We start from the raw sequence: 21,830 nt of genomic DNA on the forward strand, positions 1-21,830 counted from the left end.
ATCACGGTTATAAATATCTAGACACCTTTCACATACTAAAGTACTTTTAATTGAGTTACTTTCGGTAAAAAAAACGTATAAACTGGCTTTTACTACAGTGTGTCACCCTAAATAGGTCTTGATTTTGGTAATCTCTGGTCCCCCTACTAAGACAAAAACAATAAAAACCAAGGAGTAAACAGATATACCAGAAGACATTTACAACATTAAAAAAGTAAGGAACAGCAGGAATCTTCTTAATCATGTGAATGATGTTATATGCCTTGAACGCTCCCATCGTGTGAGTTCTTTCGTAAGTCCCGTAATAACGAAAGTGTACTGATGAGTTTTTATATAATTAATTATACATGTTTTACTAAAATATTGAATTTGGTGACCTTTGGTCACCTTATACATATATGAATTTTAAATACCTCAAGTGACCATACACATATATTGAATGGGGTTACAGTACCTCTGGTCACCCTTCACATATTTTGAATGTGATAACCTCTTTTCATACACAAATATAAAATTTGGTTACCTCTAGTCACCGTGCATCAATATTGAATTTGGTTACGTAAATTTAGCCTACTATATTTAATTTTGTAAACTTCGGTCACCCAACTCATATATTGAACGTTGTAACCTCTGATCAACCTTCACACACATTGGAAAAGGTAACCTCTGGTAAACCATTACAGATATCGAATGCGATTACCTCTGGTCATCCTTTACATATATTGACTATGGTCACCCTACAAAGATATTGAATATGGTGACCTCTGGTCACCCAACCAACATTTTGAATATGGTTACCTCTGGTCACCCTACACAGATATTGAATGAGGTTACCTCTGGTCACCTTACAAAGATATTGCATATGTTTATCTTTGGTCTCCTTAAAAGATATTGAATGTGGTTACCTCTGGTCACCCTACACATATATTGACAATGGTTACCGCTGGTCACCCTACACATATTTTGAAAATGGTTACCTCTTGTTACCCACACATATATTGGCTATGGTTACCTCTCGTCATCCTTCAAAGATATTGAAAATGGTTACCTTTGGTCAACCTTCAATAAATTGGCTTATGTTACCCTTGATTACAATTTACAAAAATTGAATTTGTTTAGCATCGGTTATCTCGATTCACACTTTTTGCGCTACTTTTATAATAAATATATTTATCTAGTAACTTCTGGTCGCTGTACACATATATTTAATTATGTTGCCGTTGTCAACAAATATATATAGCAATTGGCTTTTTTGGAATGTGGTTACCTTGGATCACCATACACAGATAAAAAATAATTGCTTTAGGCACCATACATAAATATTGAATTTAGGACCCTTTATTTACCCTACTTAGATGTTTAATTTGGTAATATCTGGTCCCACTACCAAGATGTTGAATGTGGTTAGCTCTTGTCACCCTACAAAGATATTGAATATTGTTACCTCTGGTCACCCTACACATATATTGACTATGATGTCCTCTGGCCACCCTACCAAAATTGTGAATATGGTTACCTCTGGTCACCCTACACAGATATTGAATAAGGTTATCTATGGTCACCTTACACAGATATTGAATAAGACTACCTCTGGTCACCTTACAAAGATATTGAATATGATTACCTCTGGTCACCCTAAACAGATATTGACTATGGTTACCTCTGGTCGCCCTACATATATTTTAAACATGGTAACCTCTGGTCACCCACACAGAAATTGGCTTTGGTTACCTCTGGCCATCCTACACATATATTGAAAATGGTTACTTTTGTTAACCCTACAATAAATTGGCTTATGTTACTTATGGTTACAATTCATAAATAATGAATATCTTTGGTCAACTTAAAAGATATTGAATGTGGTTACCTCTGGTCACCCTACACAGATATTAGCTATGTTTGTATGTTTCCCTCCGGTCCCCTTACACAGATTTCGAATTTGGTAACCCTTTCATATTATTGAATGCGATTACCTCCTGGCATCGTATACATATATTAATTTAAGTTACCTCTGGTCACCCTTTACAGATTTGGAATGGGGTTACCTTTGGTCAACATACACAGATATTAATTTTAGTAACCTCCGGTCACCGTTTAAAAATATTTGCTTTGGTAACCTCTGGTCACAATGCATGATTAATCAACCTTTATTGGAATATAATGATCATGGTATTTGGAAAATGTATGTTTCATATATTTCATGTTAATCTAGTTGTTTGCATTTTCTATTGTGTATTTTATTCTAAACTCTTAGTATGTAATAAAGATGCCAAGAAGACGATTGCCTTTGTAGCCATTATAGATCCAATGTTCGTAAAATCTGAACAATTGAATTCCCCTCAAACACTTACTTAGTTTTTTCAATGTCACCCTTTTTTGGGGCAGATATCACTTTCATTTTTCGGCATACAGCCTTTTTGGTTGATTCTTTATCGACAAGAGTCTCGGTTAAAGTATTTAACATGTTTAACTTGATAGGTTACATCTTCTGACATCAGACTCGGACTTCTCTTGAACTGAATTTTAATGTGCGTATTGTTATGCGTTTACTTTTCTACATTGGTTAGAGGTATAGGGGGAGGGTTGAGATCTCACAAACATGTTTAACCCCGCCGCATTTTTGCGCCTGTCCCAAGTCAGGAGCCTCTGGCCTTTGTTAGTCTTGTACTATTTTAATTTTAGTTTCTTGTGTACAATTTGGAAATTAGTATGGCGTTCATTATCACTGAACTAGTATATATTTGTTTAGGGGCCAGCTGAAGGACGCCTCCGGGTGCGGGAATTTCTCGCTACATTGAAGACCTGTTGGTGACCTTCTGCTGTTGTTTTTTTTAATTGGTCGGGTTGTTGTCTCTTTGACACATTCCCCATTTCCATTCTCAATTTTATTCACCTGAAAATGAAGTGAAATACAGTTGTGATCTTTTCTTGCAGTCAAGCTAAAACAATTCATGTAATAAGACATATTAAGCATCGTTATGAATATTCTTACAACTTAAAAAAATGTTTTACAGATTGGCAAAGCGACATGTATATGATTCACAGTAGACATATAATTTCTAATGATACAGTAATATACCAAGGGATCCTAAAATCAAGCATGAAAAATATTATGGGCACCGCATAATGAGCTGGATTTGCTAACCATTCTAGGTAACATGAGACCATCCTAGTTTTTGGTGGGGTTTATGTTCCTCAGTTTAATTTTTCTTTTTTGAATTATAATGATTGCAATTTGAATTTCAATCTTTTTTTTTATTTTTTTGCCCAGCTTTGTCAGTTTGTTCTCCAAATTTCAGTTTGATTGTTCCTTTCGACCCATTCACCATTCCTTACCTACTACTCTATAAATGATTTTAAAAAAAACACGAGATCACCAATTTATGTATTTTAAACAACTTACACTGTTTTCTTTGAGAATCAAGTGTATTCACTAATATACAATAAAGTTTAGTCTTGCTGAACCAGTAATGTATATCAAACCTGTTCTTGTTCTTTTTTCCTGCTCTTCGATTGTCTTACATTTCCTACAAATGATAAAAAAAACATTACCTGACTTATGTTTTTATGACCAGAGGTAACCAAATCTTAAATCAGCATAACGTGACCAGAGGTAACCAAATCCAATATTAACATAATGTGGTCAGAGGTCACCAAATCTAATAACATAAGGTCACCAGATGTCACCAAATCCAATATATGAATTTGGTGACCAGAAGTTACCCCATTCTGGCATGTTAAGGCCACCACAGGTTAACAAATCCCATTTCTGATTTAGATGTAATCAAATTAAATATGTATGTAAGGTAATCAAGAAACAAACAATGATTTGTTATATCAAGCCTAAGTGGCCATTTTATCAGAAACGATTGCAAGATTTAAGTTCAAAAAGAATTATATTTGCAGCATTATATAAGCATAGTGCATTTTTCATCATATTAAAGGTTTGTCACCATAAATTAAATGCATGCATACCGCTCTCATCTACATTTTCTGAGGACTTCTGAAAAAAGAAGATAAATATATGATAAATGTATTAGTAAATTCAATTTTATTTATCCGGAAGTATCTTATGAGGATCAGTATTATTTTACTTAATTATCAACTGTCAATGATCTTGACAATGTTTGCAAGGTCAAGGATTTTCCTAAGATTTGTTTACAGATGATCATGAAAGATAATGTTCATTGTGTAAAGTTTTTTAGGCATATCAAACTTAATGTAATAATATTATATATTCTTGTTGAACCCAAAATGTATATTAAACCTGTTCTTCTTCTTTTTTTCTCTTTCTTTGATTGTCTCAAACTTTCTACAAATGATATAAAAACATCAACTAGTTGTATGTAAATGTTAATTACCAGAAATAACCAACTCTGAAATCTGCATAAGGTGACCAGAGGTAACCCTAATCCAATATTAACATAAGGTGACCAGAGGTAACCTTCATCCAATATTAACATAAGGTGACCAGAGGTTACCTAATCCAATATTAACATAAGGTGACCAGAGGTAGACTTGCTACATGTCCCTTCCTAATTATCTTTTTTCTTCTTTTTTTCAATTTTGCCCCTTTAATAGTTTTACTGCTATAACTAGGAGATTACAATTATACTGACATCTGCAGGAGGAAGGTGCTACATGTCCCTTCCTAATTATCTTTTTTCTTCTTTTTTTTCAATTTTGCCCCTTTAATAGTTTTACTGCTATAACTAAGAGATTAAAATTATACTGATTTCTCCAAGGGCAATCAGTAGGCTAGCACTTATCAATAAACATATAAATTAGTAAGAGAAAAATGATAGAAAGGGAATTGTAGCAAGTCTAGACCAGAGGTTAACAAATCTAACATTAACATAAGGTGACCAGACGTAACCAAATCCAATAATAACATTAGGTGACCAGAGGTAAACAAATCTAATATAAGCATAAGGTAACCAGAGGTAACCAAATCCAATATAAACATAAGGTGACCAGAAGTAACCAAATTCAATATTAACATAAGGTGACTAGAGATAACCAAATCCAATATAAACATAAGGTGACCAGAAATAACCAAATTTAATATAAACATAAGATGACCAGAGGTAACCAATCCAATATAAATATTAGGTGACCAGAAATAACCAAATCTAATATAAACATAAGGTAACCTGATGTAACCAATTCAATATAAACATAAGGTGAACAGAGATAACCAATTCCAATATAAACATGAGGTGACCAGAGATAACCAAATCCAATGTAAACATAAGGAGACCAGAGATAACCAAATCCAATATTAACATAAGGTGACCATAAGTCGTCACCAAATCTAATATTAACCTAAGGTGACCAGAAGTAACCAAATCTAATATTAACAAAAGGTGACCAGAGGTAACCAAATCCAATATAAACATAAGGTGACCAGAGATAACCAAATCAAACATATGAATAAGGTGACCAGAGGTAACCAAATCAAAAATAAACATAAGGTGACCACAGGTCATCAAATCTTATATTTGAATAAGGTGACCAGAGGTAACCAAATCCAATATTGACATAAGGTAACCAGAGTTCACAAAAAATCCAATATATGATTAGAGTGACCAGAAGTTACTAGCATGCTAAGGCCACTACAGGTTATCAAATCCCATTTCTGGTTAAGATGACCACATGTAATTGAATTAAATATTTGTGTAAGGTAATCAATAAACAAAAAATGAATTGTTCAATCAAGCCTAAGTAGCCATTTTACCAGAAGTAATTGCAATTAGTAAGTTCAAAAAGAATAATAGTTGCAGTATTATATAAACATTGTGTATGTTTCCATCATATTAAAGGTTTAATACAATAAAGTAAATGCATACATACCTCTCTTATCTACACTTTCTGACGACTTCTGAAAAAAGAAGATAAACATATAATAACTGTATTAGTAAATTCAATTTTATTTATCCAAACGTATCTGATGAGTATAAGTAGAAATTGACTTAATTATCAACTGTCCATGCTCTTGGCAATATTTGAAAGATCAACGATTTTTCTTAGATTTGCTTGTAGATGATCGTGAAAGATAAATGTTCATTGTGTAAAGTTTGATCGATATATCAAACTTTATGTAATAATTTTCTATATTCTTGTTGAACCCATAATGTATATTAAACCTGTTCTTCTTTTTTTCTCTCTTTCTTTGATTGTCTCAAACGTTCTACAAATGATATGAAAAACATCAACTAGTTGTATGTAAATGTTAATTACCAGACATAACCAAATCTGAATTCTGCAAATGGTGACCAGAGGTAACCAGATCTAATATTAACATAAGGTGACCAGAGGTTACCAAACCCAATATTAACATAAAGTGACCAGAGGTCGCATAATCTAATAGTAACATAATGTGACCAGAGATAATCAAATCCAATATTAACATAAGGTGACCAGAGGTAACCAAATCTAATATTAACATAAGGTGACCAGAGGTAACCAAATCCAATATTAACATAAAGTGACCAGAGGTAACCAAACCAATATAAACGTAAGGTGACCAGAGATAATCAAATCCAATATTAACATAAGGTGACCAGAGGTCACCAAATCAAATATTTACATAAGGTGACCAGAGGTAACCAAATCTAATATAACCATAAGGTGACCAGAGGTAACCAAATCCAATATAAGCATAAGGTGACCAGAGATAACCAAATCAAAAATATAAACAGAAGGTGACCAGAGATAACTAAATCTCATATATGAATAAGGTAGCCAGAGGTAACCAAATCCAATATTTACATAAGGTGACAAGAGATAACATAATCCAATATGAACATGAGTGACCAGAGATAACCAAATTCAATATTAAAATAAGGTGACCAGAGGTCATCAAATCTTATATTTGAATAAGGTGACCAGAGGTAACCAAATCCAATATTGACATAAGGTAACCAGAGTTCACAAAAAATCCAATATATGATTAGAGTGACCAGAAGTTACTAGCATGCTAAGGCCACTACAGGTTATCAAATCCCATTTCTGGTTAAGATGACCACATGTAATTGAATTAAATATTTGTGTAAGGTAATCAATAAACAAAAAATGAATTGTTCAATCAAGCCTAAGTAGCCATTTTACCAGAAGTAATTGCAATTATTAAGTTCAAAAAGAATAATAGTTGCAGTATTATATAAACATTGTGTATGTTTCCATCATATTAAAGGTTTAATACAATAAAGTAAATGCATACATACCTCTCTTATCTACACTTTCTGACGACTTCTGAAAAAAGAAGATAAACATATAATAACTGTATTAGTAAATTCAATTTTATTTATCCAAACGTATCTGATGAGTATAAGTAGAATTTGACTTAATTATCAACTGTCCATGCTCTTGGCAATATTTGAAAGATCAACGATTTTTCTTAGATTTGCTTGTAGATGATCGTGAAAGATAAATGTTCATTGTGTAAAGTTTGATCGATATATCAAACTTTATGTAATAATTTTCTATATTCTTGTTGAACCCATAATGTATATTAAACCTGTTCTTCTTTTTTTCTCTCTTTCTTTGATTGTCTCAAACGTTCTACAAATGATATGAAAAACATCAACTAGTTGTATGTAAATGTTAATTACCAGACATAACCAAATCTGAATTCTGCAAATGGTGACCAGAGGTAACCAGATCTAATATTAACATAAGGTGACCAGAGGTTACCAAACCCAAAATTAACATAAAGTGACCAGAGGTCGCATAATCTAATAGTAACATAATGTGACCAGAGATAATCAAATCCAATATTAACATAAGGTGACCAGAGGTAACCAAATCTAATATTAACATAAGGTGACCAGAGGTAACCAAATCCAATATTAACATAAAGTGACCAGAGTTTACCAAACCAATATAAACGTAAGGTGACCAGAGATAATCAAATCCAATATTAACATAAGGTGACCAGAGGTCACCAAATCAAATATTTACATAAGGTGACCAGAGGTAACCAAATCTAATATAACCATAAGGTGACCAGAGGTAACCAAATCCAATATAAGCATAAGGTGACCAGAGATAACCAAATCAAAAATATAAACAGAAGGTGACCAGAGATAACTAAATCTCATATATGAATAAGGTAGCCAGAGGTAACCAAATCCAATATTTACATAAGGTGACAAGAGATAACATAATCCAATATGAACATGAGTGACCAGAGATAACCAAATTCAATATTAAAATAAGGTGACCAGAGGTCATCAAATCTTATATTTGAATAAGGTGACCAGAGGTAACCAAATCCAATATTGACATAAGGTAACCAGAGGTCACCAAATTCAATATTATCAAAAGGTGACCAGAGGTTACCAAATCCAATATATGATTAGGGTGACCAGAAGTTACCCCATTCTAGCATGCTAAGGCCACTAGAGGTTATCAATTTCCATTTCTGGTTAATATGACCACATGTTATTAAATTAAATATTTTTGTAAGGTAATCAATTAACAAAAATGAATTGTTCAATCAAGCCTAAGTAGCCATTTTACCAGAAGTAATTGCAATTATTAAGTTCAAAAAGAATAATAGTTGCAGCATTATATAAACATTGTGTATGTTTCCATCATATTAAAAGTTTAATACAATAAATTAAATGCATACATACCACTCTTATCTACATTTTCTATCTTATGAGGATAGTAATATATAATATAGATATATCAAACTTGATGTAATAATATTCTATATTTGTTGAACCCATACTGTATATCAAACCTGTTCTTCTTCTTTTCTCTCTTTCTCTGATTGTCTAAAACTTTCTTCAAATGATTTGAAAAACATCAACTAGTTGTATGTAAATGTTAATTACCAGGGATAACCAAATCTAAAATCTGCATAGGGTGACCAAATCCAATATTAACATAAGGTGACCAGAGGTCTCCTAATCTAATATGAACATAAGGTGACCAGAAGTAACCAAATCTAATATTAACATAAGGTGACCAGAGGTAACCAAATCCAATATTAACATGAGGTGACCAGAGGTCACCTAATCTAATAGTAACATAAGGTGACCAGAGGTCACCTAATCTAATAGTAACATAAGGTGACTAGAGATAAACAAATCCAATATTAACATGAGGTGACCAGAGGTAACCAAAATTAATATTAACATAAGGTGTCCAGAGGTAACCAAATCCAATATAAACATAAGGTGACCAGAGGTAACCAAATCCAATATTAACATAAGGTGACCAGAGGTAACCAAATCCAATATTGACATAAGGTAACCAGAGGTCACAAAAAATCCAATATATGATTAGAGTGACCAGAAGTTACTAGCATGCTAAGGCCACTACAGGTTATCAAATCCCATTTCTGGTTAAGATGACCACATGTAATTGAATTAAATATTTGTGTAAGGTAATCAATAAACAAAAAATGAATTGTTTAATCAAGCCTAAGTAGCCATTTTACCAGAAACGATTGCAATTATTAAGTTAAAAAAGAATAATAGTTGCAGCATTATATAAACATTGTGTATGTTTCCATCATATTAAAAGTTTAATACAATAAATTAAATGCATACATACCACTCTTATCTACATTTTCTATCTGATGAGGATAGTAATATATAGATATAGATATATCAAACTTAATGTAATAATATTCTATATTTGTTGAACCCATACTGTATATCAAACCTGTTCTTCTTCTTTTCTCTCTTTCTTTGATTGTCTCAAACTTTCTTCAAATGAGATGAAAAACATCAACTAGTTGTATGTAAATGTTAATTACCAGAGATAACCAAATCTGAAATCTGCATAAGGTGACCATAGGTAACCAAATCCAATATTAACATATGGTGACCAGAGGTCACCAAATCCAATATATACATAAGGTGACCAGAGGTCACTTAATCCAATATGAATAAGGTGACCAGAAGTTATCCCATTCTAGCATATTGAGGCCAACAGAGGTTATCAAATCCCATTTCTGGTTAAGATTACCACAATTAAATGTGTGTAAGGTAATCATGAAACAAAAAATGATTTGTTCAATCAAGCCTAAGTAGCCATTTAACCAGAAACAATTGCAAATTTTCATTTCAAAAAGATTAATAGTTGCAGCTTTTTATAAACATAGTGTATGTTGCCATCATATTAAATTTTTGATACAATAAATTAAATGCATACATACCACTCTTATCTATATTTTCCGGTCTACGGTATATTGCTAAATGGAAAGAAGAATTGTCTATTTTTAGTTTTCTATTTTTAGAACTACAATATCACTACATAGAAGAGTACTATTTATAGGGTGACCAGTGGGCACCGTTCAGCGTATCTATTATCCTTGTGCACTTTGGTATGATTTCACTGAAAACGCAACAGAGAGGTGTATTTTCCGAGTATCACCAGAATGCAATGTGATAACTTTAGGGAAAGGCATGTGATAAACTTTTTATTTCAGCTCGCTAAGCATCATTCGTAAAATATTGAATTTAAGTAAATTAAATGTTATTATACGATAAGGGATCATAGATTTATTCTTACGATGAAGTTCCGAGCATGCTCGGAAGATGGTTGGAGCTTTTTTAGTAGGCTTTTCTCTGCATTTTATGTGAAAATAATTATCATGATCCATTAAGATGTCAATCAAATCTATACCACTTCTATAATAAGGAAAGTTGAGCATTATAGAGGAAGCTCAATTAACACCTGTGTAAACAACTGATCTATTGAAATACATTTTACATGAAATTTAACAAATTATAGAAAAAATAAGAAATTCTTTAACAGTACTGTGTAATGCTTGGAAAGAAACCTCCAGTCTCCACAAAAAAGTGAGTCATTTAACAAAAAATACACAGTTATTATATTTAACAATCATTTCTTTTTTGTATAAAAAAACAATTCTCAAATTTTATAAATAGATGATATAATTTAAATACAGTTTATATTATATAATATGCTGCTTAAAAGTTATCAAAACTACAGTCAGGGGGCGATGCTCAACATGTTATTTTTTTAGCTACTTAATATATTAAAAGGTATTTTTTGTTTTTTTAAATAATTTGATATAATCTGAATTGTTATTTTAAATGTCAAAAGTGGACTAAATGTCGTTTTTGAGAATTTTTCATCATTTCATTAAGTAAAATTAAGTATATATCCAACTTGAGATGAGTATAGAGAAATTACTTTAAAATAATGACAAAAAATATTACTTTTATAAATTATTTTATACATCTTCGAAAAAGTAAGTATACTTAAAATTATTTAAGGAACATATGTAATTTTTTTTGATAAAGATTTCAAATTATAAATAACTTCAAGTCTTAATTAAATCACAAGGTTCCATCCATTTATATCTGTTCATCTCTAAGATTTTAAAGGAAAATGTTATTTTAATAGCCCCAAGAGACCAATCTATGACCAAGAAGTGTGGCATCAGAAAGGCAATTAGTGTTTCAGGAGGATTTAAATAGTTTTAAACTGCATGGGAAAAATAACCAGATGTGAAAATTTGTTAAAGCTTTTAAAACCTGTATGAATGAACACCTATAGAAATAAGTTACTTATTCATGATATATAAGTAATATTTGAAACAATGTTTTCGAAACACTGAAGTGTTACTCCCACCAGAGACATATAATGGGGGTGTGGTGTCATAATACAATGTATTATATGTCTCTGCTTCCACGTATATATTGATTGCCTTCGCCTTAGTTAGGAACAATTAAAAAATGGCAGTGACTATTTGACCGGCACTGGCAAAATAGCAAATTTGCTATTTAGCTGGTGCCGGCAAAATAGAAAAGAAATGCTATTTTGCAGGCTCTGATTAGAATATATCTCACTGGAATTAAAATGTAAGAAAAATAATGAAATATCAAATTAAAATATCTATTTAAAATCTTTTGTTACTGTTCATACTCATATTTATTATAAACACGTTAAAAAACTTTTAACTATCAAATTGAATATAGTCTAAAAATTCATAAACAACTCTCCTTTATAAAAGAAAAAAACCCATCATGTACCTGTATATGACTAAGGGCAATTCTATTGAAATTTGAAAAATAGTACTAACCAAATGAACTGCTTTTAGCCTTGAATGTTTGTCCCTAATATTTTATTAACTGTGCATTTGCATTCAGATATCGCAGATCAAATTTATTCGTTCATAGTGTGTATAATTTACGTTTTTTGATTGAGTTAAGCCTGCCAATTGATATTTTATCCTGTGTTTTTCTATGTTGTGATGTTATGCTATTGTTTCAGAAAAAGGGAGAAGGTTTGGTACTTTTAAAACGTTTAATCCCGCTGCAAATGTTTGCATCTGTCCTAAGTCAGGAATCTGATGTACAGTAGTTGTCGTTTGTTTATGTAATTTATACGCGTTTCTCGTTTCTCGTTTTTTATATAGATTAGACCGTTTGAATGGTTTTACACTAGTAATTTTGGGGCCCTCTGTAGCTTGTTGTTCGGTGTGAGCAAAGGCTCTGTGTTGAAGGCCGTACATTGACCTATAATGGTTCACTTGTATAAGTTGTTATTTGGATGGAGAGTTGTCTCATTGGCACTCACACCACATCTTCTTACATCTATGAATAAGGGTGAGTACTTTTCGTTTATAGAGGGAAATTGTTTTAACGTCAAATAAGCTACAATTAATAATTGCTTGCTAGTCCCTCTCTGTGAATAATATTAGATAACTCTGGTTAATTTCCCAAGCAATCTATCATCAAGGGGAGATAAATAATTCGTCTTTCATTTTCATAAATGACGAACAGTTCTTTATATCGGTATGTAATCATTTTAAATGTTTCAAATTTATGAAATTATATTCGTACATCAATGTATTTGATACACCAATAACAAAAACTAAAAGGCAGTGGCTATTTGACCGGCACCGGCAAAATAGCAAATTTGCTATTTAGCCGGCACTGAATAAAACTGTTCATTGCCATGATTAGTAGAGAATAAAAAAGCTTAATAATAATTTAAATCATTTTATCACAATCTTGCATGACAATATCAAAGCATTAGAAATACAGTACAATCAAAAATAAAATATTAAAGATTTTCATAAATAAATAATTTATAACTTTATGATATTAATTAAAAGCATGAACACACATTTGTATATACATTATAAAATATATATATTTTCTTTAAATATTATAAAAAAGTTGATTTTCAAATCTGTGTAAAATCTATGGTTAAATATCCTGCCGTGTGATAAAAATAGTATTCTATAAAACTACAACATAAAACAGACATGCCAGACGTCATAATATTAAAAGTTGTTTGCTATAAATTTCAAATGGACTCATGATTTAACATTTGCAATTGTTACCAGTGGCGGATTCAGAGGGGCGTAGAGGGCGTACGTCCCCCCCCCCCCTTTTGCTCGGACTTTTTTTTTTATTATTGTAAAATTATTAATCAGACTAGACTTTGTGAACTTTGCCATTTCGCGTGTACTCTTTATTTAATTTTTATGCGACAATGCAAGATATTTTTCGGTGGAATCTGCTGATAATCAAAGTCATGTGTCTGTGATTCGCTATGGTGAAGTTGACCAGTGCATCGAAAAAACGTCGCTCAGTCATTTTAATATTCAAATTTTAGTAACACATTGCTTCGGCTGAGAATGACAATCATGACACCTTCAAAGCGACAAAGGATTGAGCAAGAACGTATTGACTTCTATTTCAACTTACAAAACCAATTATTTGCCTTTGGAAGTTGTTTTAGTCAAGCCCAAATGTTGCCACTCCAAACAGACACTACACATTACACTGGCTTCTTTTGAATCTGCATTATGTGTGCATAAAAAAATATGTTACATTTGAAGATAGAATTTTTCTTCTCTTTAAATACGCTCTTAATAGCTTCCCACGCATCTTTTTGACAATATACTTTTTGATTAAATCAATATTTACAATTGAGTCCAAACAAGAGGCAGTTAAAAGTTCAGGTCTTGCTGAATCAACTTGTTCCTCTGTTATTAAAATGTTGTTATTTACAGCATTTTTTGCTAAATCGCTTTAATCAAACCAGTCTAATATAAAAAATATCCCATTTCTTTGGAATTTTTCTTACGAAATGGTACACAATTGCTATTTTTACCATATGGTTTTTACGGGTGCACTTTTTTGGAAGACCGATCGATGACAGTTCGCCCATGCCAGTTTGGGTAAAACCTTTTGGCCTTCCAGGTTTCTTGATATTTGGTGGAAGTAATATGTGCGAAACATGCCACCCACAACAATTGGAATCCAGTAGGTGTTCTTCTTGTTGATCTGTATCTCGTTCTTCTTCTTGCGAAACTAGTTTTTGTGAATTTTCAAATATATAAGATTTGCCGTAAGTCATATACAGGTACATAATGTTTTTTTCTATAGGAGAGTTTCATTTTTAGAATATATTGAATTTGATAGTTAAAAGTTTAAGTGCTTATATGAGTAACAGTAACAAAAGTTTTTAAATATAAAATTTTGATATTTAATTATTGTTCTTACATTTTAATTCCAGTGAGATATAGTTTTTATCAGAGCCGGCTAAATAGCAAATTTGCTATTTTGCCGGTGCCGGTCAAATAGCCACTGCCAAACTAAAACATTGAATTGATACATTTTGTCATTAGGTCCGAGACCACAATTGTTGTCCCTTGATTTTTGTTATTCTGTTCACGAATATAGTCCCGAGTGTTGACAGTGGGTTACTTGCCAATGTTTTTATACCCCTTCCAAATTTATTTCTCCATGTTTATGCCTCAAATTGCATGTAGGTGGGTGAAATTAAAATGTAAAAAAATTCGAGTCCAGAATTTTAAAGGAAAGTAGTGATTTGGTCTTGTGACAGTACAACACACTGTAAAAATTTCATTGCGAAAACGCAGGAGGGAATTTTTTAATTTTCATATATGTTCTGAAAGAAAATGCACTACGAAATAATTGTGGTCTCGGACCTATAAGAGGTGAACTCAGTAAATTTAGAATCTGTACTTTGGCAACTTCCCTAAATGATTTGATGGTGCCAGTTTGTCAAATAGCATGAAACTAAGGGATTTAAACTTTTATTTTATAGAATATCTGCAAAAATTACCAATTTTGACATTTTATGGTCAATTAAAATAGGCATTTTGTAGCTTTTTCAATGTTGATACATAAATGGAATCCTGACTTTCTATCTGACAGGTTTAGATGTGTCAATATTTATGTTTCTATGCCTTTATCCAGTTCTTATACTTATTTATGAACTCTGAATCTACAGAAAAGAAAATTATCTCAGACAATATGTGCAAAATGTGTTGTATAAATGACCCTTGTCTAATGCCCTGTTTGGATGAAGTCAAAAGTGGGGAGCTTGCCATGGTACATAAAAGTTGAAGTCCATAATAAAGACCTCACTAAATTTGTATAAAAAGCACTTTACAATGTCCATTGTACCTGTTTCATTTCACATAATATTTTTCTTTTCTTCTGTAGGATAGCAAGTGGTTCCAATATAAGCCTGTTGAGACTAAAATTGCATTCAAGTTTTTCACAAAAATGGCAAAAATCTTTGTATCAAACCATACTCTCTGCACGAAAAGTTGAATGCAAGAGTCTTTTTGTGCTCAGATTTGTTGTATCATGTCACATGAGTATAGAAATGATAAAAAAAAACACAATTTTTTATTTCTTATAGCCCCCATATGCATGATCATGCATTTTTTTAATGTAAATATGTGGCACGGCCTAAATTGACCCTAAATTATTTCCAGTCTTACTTGGCCTAAGACCCTTTTTAACTAATATGATATATTATTTGTAACTTTTCTTTCCATTTAAAGTACATTCAATACATATGTAAGGATTATTTATAACCAAAAAGCTTCACAAATTTAAAATTGCTGGAAAATATCACATCTTCATGTAAGGCCCCCTTCATTAAAAATCCTCAATTTTAGGCACAGGGTCATATAAATTTGACTTTTGAATAATTATGCTAAGTCTGATAAATCAAATGAGTACTCTATTGCTTTTACAGGGATATGCAGTGAAGGTTTAGGTAGCAATAAACAGTTAGGAAAAAATATTGAAATTTGCCCTCATAAATTTTACCATCCCCTTTTCATAATATCAGAATCCTCAGAAGGTTTACAAAATTGTCTAAACAAGTTAAATACTTATTGTGAAAAGTGGAACTTGACTGTCAATCTTGACAAGACAAAAACAATGATATTTAATAAAAGTGGTCAAAAACTTACTAAAGACAAGTTTGTATTGAATAATGAAGTAATGGAATGTTGCACAGAATATAAATATTTAGGTATACTATTCAAGCCATCAGGAATTTTCACTAATGCTGTAAAACTCCTATGTAAAAAAGCTTCTAAGGCATTGTTTTGTATAAAAAAATTACTCTACTCAGATAAGATGGATGTTTTTTCCCATATGAAACTATTTAATTCATCTGTTAGCCCAATATTACTGTATTGTAGTGATATATGGTCGCTAAATATTGTAAAGAAAAACAAAACTCTTGAATCTCAATATCTATCTATGGAATCAGTAAAACTCCAAATCAAATTTGCGAAAGGTCTTCTAAATGTCAATTCAAAGGCAGTAAATACAGCTGTATTAGCTGAATTGGGAATGTACCCTATTGGTATACAGGCCCTTAAGTCTTCTGTAGGATTTTGGTTACATATTTCAAAGTCAAATGAAAATGAGTCATTATTATATAATGTTTATAAAGCTAACAAGCAGTTAAATGATGGATTTGCTTCAAAAGTTAAAATGCTACTTTCAAAATTGAATTTCACTCATGTTTGTGAAAATCAATGTACCTTCTCTAAAAAAAGATTACTTTTAGCCGTCGTGAAGAAGCTCAATGAAAATTACATTATATTTTGGAGAAATTGTCTCTTTAATGATGATAATTCAATAAATAGAAATAAACTAAGAACCTACAGAAAATTAAAGTAAAGTATGAACTAGAAAAGTACCTTTTATTGAATTTAGATAAAAATGTTAAAAAAAATTATGCTAGAATAAGAATAAGTAATAGTATGCTGGCTATTGCACGTGGTAGATACAACAAAACAGCTTTAGAAAATAGAATATGTCCTTTATGCCATAAAGAGGTGGAAGATGAATTTCATTTTATCATAACATGTTCAGAAATTAATAAAACTAGGATCAAAATGTTTGATGAAATATCTAGTATTGTCCCCTGTTTTAATTCAATGAGTGAAGAAAACAAATTTGATTTTATATTTTCCTGTGAAGAATGTGATATTTTACTTATCATTGTTAACTACATAAGTGAAATGTATAATGAGAGAAACAATTATAATGTCAATATATAAACTGTGTAATTGATGGCTCAACTTATAATGTTATATATATTATAACATATTTTTTGTAACATAAGCATAATATTTTAATTGATAATTTTAAAGAGGAGGCATGCTGTCAAAAATAGTATTATAATTAATACTAATAATCTATGTTTTTGTTTTTCTTTCAATGCTACATGTTTGTAGTGTTTAATGACTATCGTTTTGTAATTAATATGCCACTGTCTGTTTGTTTTTGTTGTATATTTTAGTAACAATCCTATCGTTTGGATTTTAGACTAATAAAATTCTAATTCTTATTCTTATTCTTTATTTCATTGCTTTCTTGCAATACTAAGCTCACTGTTTGTGTCATATATGTGCATATGTATGTAATTACACAAAAACTTTCCTCTTTGAAAAATCAGCAGGGGCCAAAATGCGAAACTAAACTCCTAACTGTGTATTGCTACCTTAATAGTAAATATTTTTTTCGAATTCTCCCTTTTTACTAATTTTCTGTGTTATGCTAGCTTAAACGAGTAAAATGGCCTTTTATTTTTGAAAATTGGTTGAGTAATGAATATTTTATGAAGGTTAGCAGTTGACACTGAAACGCGACAAAAATTGATTTAAAGAAAAATGCCAAGTCAAAGTGTAAAATCTTGTTTCTACCTCAATTTTTGGCCAAATCTTTAAAACTATACCTTTTTTGTCAGTTTTTTTAATTTGAAAATCTTAATAAGATATCTGATGATGCAAAATTGTACAAAATTTAGCAATTTCAAGCATGAAAATGTTAATCTTTATGTTTATTGCATACCAAAGACTTGATTAAAAAACTTGGTAGTAGGGAATTAATTTCCTACATCTGATTCAACTATACATTTAATATATGCCAAAATGTAACATGAAATCTTGATAATAATAATAATTTGATATATTCGCAAGAAAAAAACAAACGTTTTCAATTCTTAGGCTACTACTTGCACCCCAATCCTTCAGAAGCAACGGTTAAGCCGATAGAGTAAAAATATAAGCCTTGTGTCAAAATGTCTAATTTTGGTTGCTAAGGACTGTAAACAATAAAATTGATATGTATTGTCATTCTTAAAGACTTAATTCCCTCAGAAGTTGATTTAGAATCTAAATATCAATAGATTTGTGAAATGAAAAGTCTTAAATCATACAATTCTGAGCTTGGTAAGTATGCCTAAATAGTAAATATTTTTTTCGAATTCTCCCTTTTTACTAATTTTCAGTGTTCTGCTAGCTTAACCGAGTAAAATGGCCTTTTATTTTTGAAAATTGGTTGAGTAATGAATATTTTATGCAGGTTAGCAGTTGACACTGAAACGCGACAAAAAATGATTTAAAGAAAAATGCCAAGTCAAAGTGTAAAATGTTGTTTCTACCTCAATTTTTGGCCAAATCTTTAAAACTATACCTTTTTTGTCAGTTTTTTTAGTTGAAAATCTTAATAAGATATCTGATGATGCAAAATTGTACAAAATTTAGCAATTTCAAGCATGAAAATGTTAATCTTTATGTTTATTGCATACCAAAGACTTGATTAAAAAACTTGGTAGTAGGGAATTAATTTCCTACATCTGATTCAACTATACATTTAATATATGCCAAAATGTAACATGAAATCTTGATAATAATAATAATTTGATATATTCGCAAGAAAAAAAAACCAAACGCTTTCAATTCTTAGGCTACTACATGCACCCCAATCCTTCAGAAGCAACGGTTAAGCCGATAGAGTACAAATATAAGCCTTGTGTCAAAATGTCTAATTTTGGTTGCTAAGGACTGTAAACAATAAAATTGACATGTATTGTCATTCTTAAAGACTTCATTCCCTCAGAAGTTGATTTAGAATCTAAATATCAATAGATTTGTGGTATGAAAAGTCTTAAATTATACAATTCTGAGCTTGGTAAGTATGCCATAAGGTAGCAATAAACAGTTAGGAAAAAATATTAAAATTTGCCCTCATAAATTTTACCATCCCCTTTTCATTGCTTTCTTGCAATACTAAGCTCACTGTTTGTGTCATATATGTGCATATGTATGTAATCAGAATCTTCCAAAGATTTTATATCCAGTATATAAAATGGTAAAATATAATTTCTTTCGGGTGTATCCATGGCAACAATCTGCACTTATTTGCTATAAAATATTGCAAAAAGGGGGGAAAAGATGTCATATATTTCCCCAAAATTTGGCTAAAAGTAGAATTTCAATCGCTTGAAGTAATACCTTTTCTGAAACTGTGTACATATATCATTCAGTAGATCCAATGAAAATCATATGTCTTTCATCTCATTTTTTTGTAAAATTGCGTCAAAAACTTCGTGTAGAAAAAAAGTGTTTGTAAACATTACATTAATTTCTGGACCGATGGCCGGTCAAGCTATGAAAATCAGAAAATAGTCCATAAAACATGTTAAAAACAATCTTGAGGCTTTTATAAACCATCTTTGAAGGCTAAAGAGCCAGGGCCAATTTCCCCTGGGATTTTTTCATTTGATTAATAAGGCAAATCAACTTTTAAATAGCCCGATAGATTCTTATTATAGTACATGAAAATACGTCACATCATCTATTTTCATACCTGAAACAGGTATTCCTACAATTAACAAGGCCAAGACTATCGATTGTTTTGGTTTATCAAATCCTATATTGATTTTGTTTGTTTACGCCCCTGAGGAGCATTAAAATATGATTTATCAAATAACGGATATAAAAAAAATATATTGCCTTAGTTAGCGTGTTAATGTTGTAATGTGATTTGTAGCTTACATGATTTTTGAGGTTTATTTAACTTAAAACTAACAAAACAATAAAAAGCCATGGTTAAATATTAATACCAAACACATTTAATGATCTTATTATATGCTATAAAACAGCTAATCTGATTCAAGATCGGTCTCTGTTTCAAGGTCTACACTGGCATCTTTGAATGCATTGGAATATCTGTTTGTCTTTGTTTTATAATCTGTATGTCTGGCATGTCCCATGTACCACAATATCGTAGCTACATGGGCACAACAGCCCAAAGTTCGGGCACCCGCCTTACACTCACAAAACCAACCATTAACTGGATGAGTATCATTATCTTCATTGAATGCAAGCCAAAGACAGTATTGTTTACAGCTAGTGTGTCTAGATTGTATTTTGGCTTGAACTATAGACGACGAGACGGTATGCAAAAAGATATCGATATCACCGTCATTGTCAAGATGCTGGTCGGCATAGTTAGGAGCCTGGTATAATTGGTAAACGCCAAATGTAAGAGATCGTAAATAATCTACTGTCAGTTTGGGGAAGTTGTCATAATGTTTACAATCGTGTAACGGAACCCACTCTCGTTATCGTTTACCCAGTGCCTTGTCTTTCAGAACTCTTTCTTGTAATAGATTTGGTTGTTTAGACTTTTCTAACATACTTCTAGCTATGTCACAGTGTTCTTCAACGGATGTGATTAAAGGTGGTTTGAATTTATTGCATATAGCGCCTACTATTCTCAAGTATTCTTTAAGGTTCAAGATATCAATATTTGGGACAACTTTATCGAAATACTTCCATGTTTTAATGCGCGCGTTGACTGATTCAACCGTCCATCTTATTTTAGTAACAAGTCTTGACAAGTTAGCATCTTCTGTCGAAAACTGCTTAGCAGATTTAGCAAGAAACGCAGGCAAACATTTTAAAAATAAAGTGCTAGCTAGACCAAGTCTATACACAGGACATACAGTTACATCGGAATCAGGCCTGAGAAGGTTACCGTAGGCTGAAAATACAAAGCAACTTTATTCGGAAAAAAATAATAAAAAAAATCAGGTCCCGTTAGAGTCTGATTAAAGCCAGTCCCAAGTATCCACTTGCGTCTATAAACGCAAGCTAATAGTTGGGACTGGCTTTAGTCACTAAGTAAGAGTGGTTCCGTTACAAAAAATTCTGGAAATTTACAAGCAAACGACTGACGTTATTAGTATTCAAATAGCAGAAAGAGACTGAAATAGCTAGATCTTGAAATCATTTAGATTTTTTATTCGTGTTAATTTCCGCTTGCATGGGAACTCGCTGGTAGTGTAGTTTTTTTGTGTGCGATTTGAGTTGGAAATGATGAACATGTACAAGTTCGGAGACAAAACGACTGAGAGAGCATTAACGTAGTTGCCTTTTTAGGCCATGAGGGGCATATTGATCATAATATACCCTCACTGTCCAGTGTCAGTCCAAATTTTTCTCAAACATCTTCCCGGATCGGCTCTATTACAAAACCTACCTAGTATTGTATTCAAGTTAGTGTTAACTTGTTCTCGTCCTGAACATGCATGAAATATTTGCCACTGGACGTTAAGCAACCAACAATCAATCCTACAATTTTCACCCGTCACTTGAAACTTTAGTTGTTAAAATTTGAATCATTGCCTCTAATTTTTTCAAAGAAATCGACAAATTTTACGAACTGGTTTAGACAAAAAGAAATATATACGTTACC

The 21,830-nt window shown here is 31.5% G+C and overlaps 1 long non-coding RNA gene across 2 annotated transcripts; it reads right to left on the bottom strand.

The window, feature by feature from the left end:
- Nucleotides 1-1,336: 1,336 nt before the first annotated feature.
- On the bottom strand, nucleotides 1,337-7,565 carry LOC134696890 (uncharacterized). Of its 2 annotated transcripts, none has more exons than XR_010103032.1 (7): nucleotides 7,502-7,565; nucleotides 7,227-7,254; nucleotides 6,129-6,190; nucleotides 5,854-5,881; nucleotides 4,268-4,312; nucleotides 3,976-4,003; nucleotides 1,337-1,419 (listed from the first exon to the last, which is right to left on the bottom strand). It is a non-coding gene; the product is annotated as an uncharacterized LOC134696890 (long non-coding RNA). The 2 variants fall into 2 exon arrangements; XR_010103033.1 differs by having other exon boundaries at nucleotides 7,520-7,554.
- Nucleotides 7,566-21,830: the final 14,265 nt, after the last annotated feature.

Source organism: Mytilus trossulus, chromosome 14 (genome assembly GCF_036588685.1).
Source record: "Mytilus trossulus isolate FHL-02 chromosome 14, PNRI_Mtr1.1.1.hap1, whole genome shotgun sequence".
Lineage (NCBI taxonomy): Eukaryota > Metazoa > Mollusca > Bivalvia > Mytilida > Mytilidae > Mytilus > Mytilus trossulus.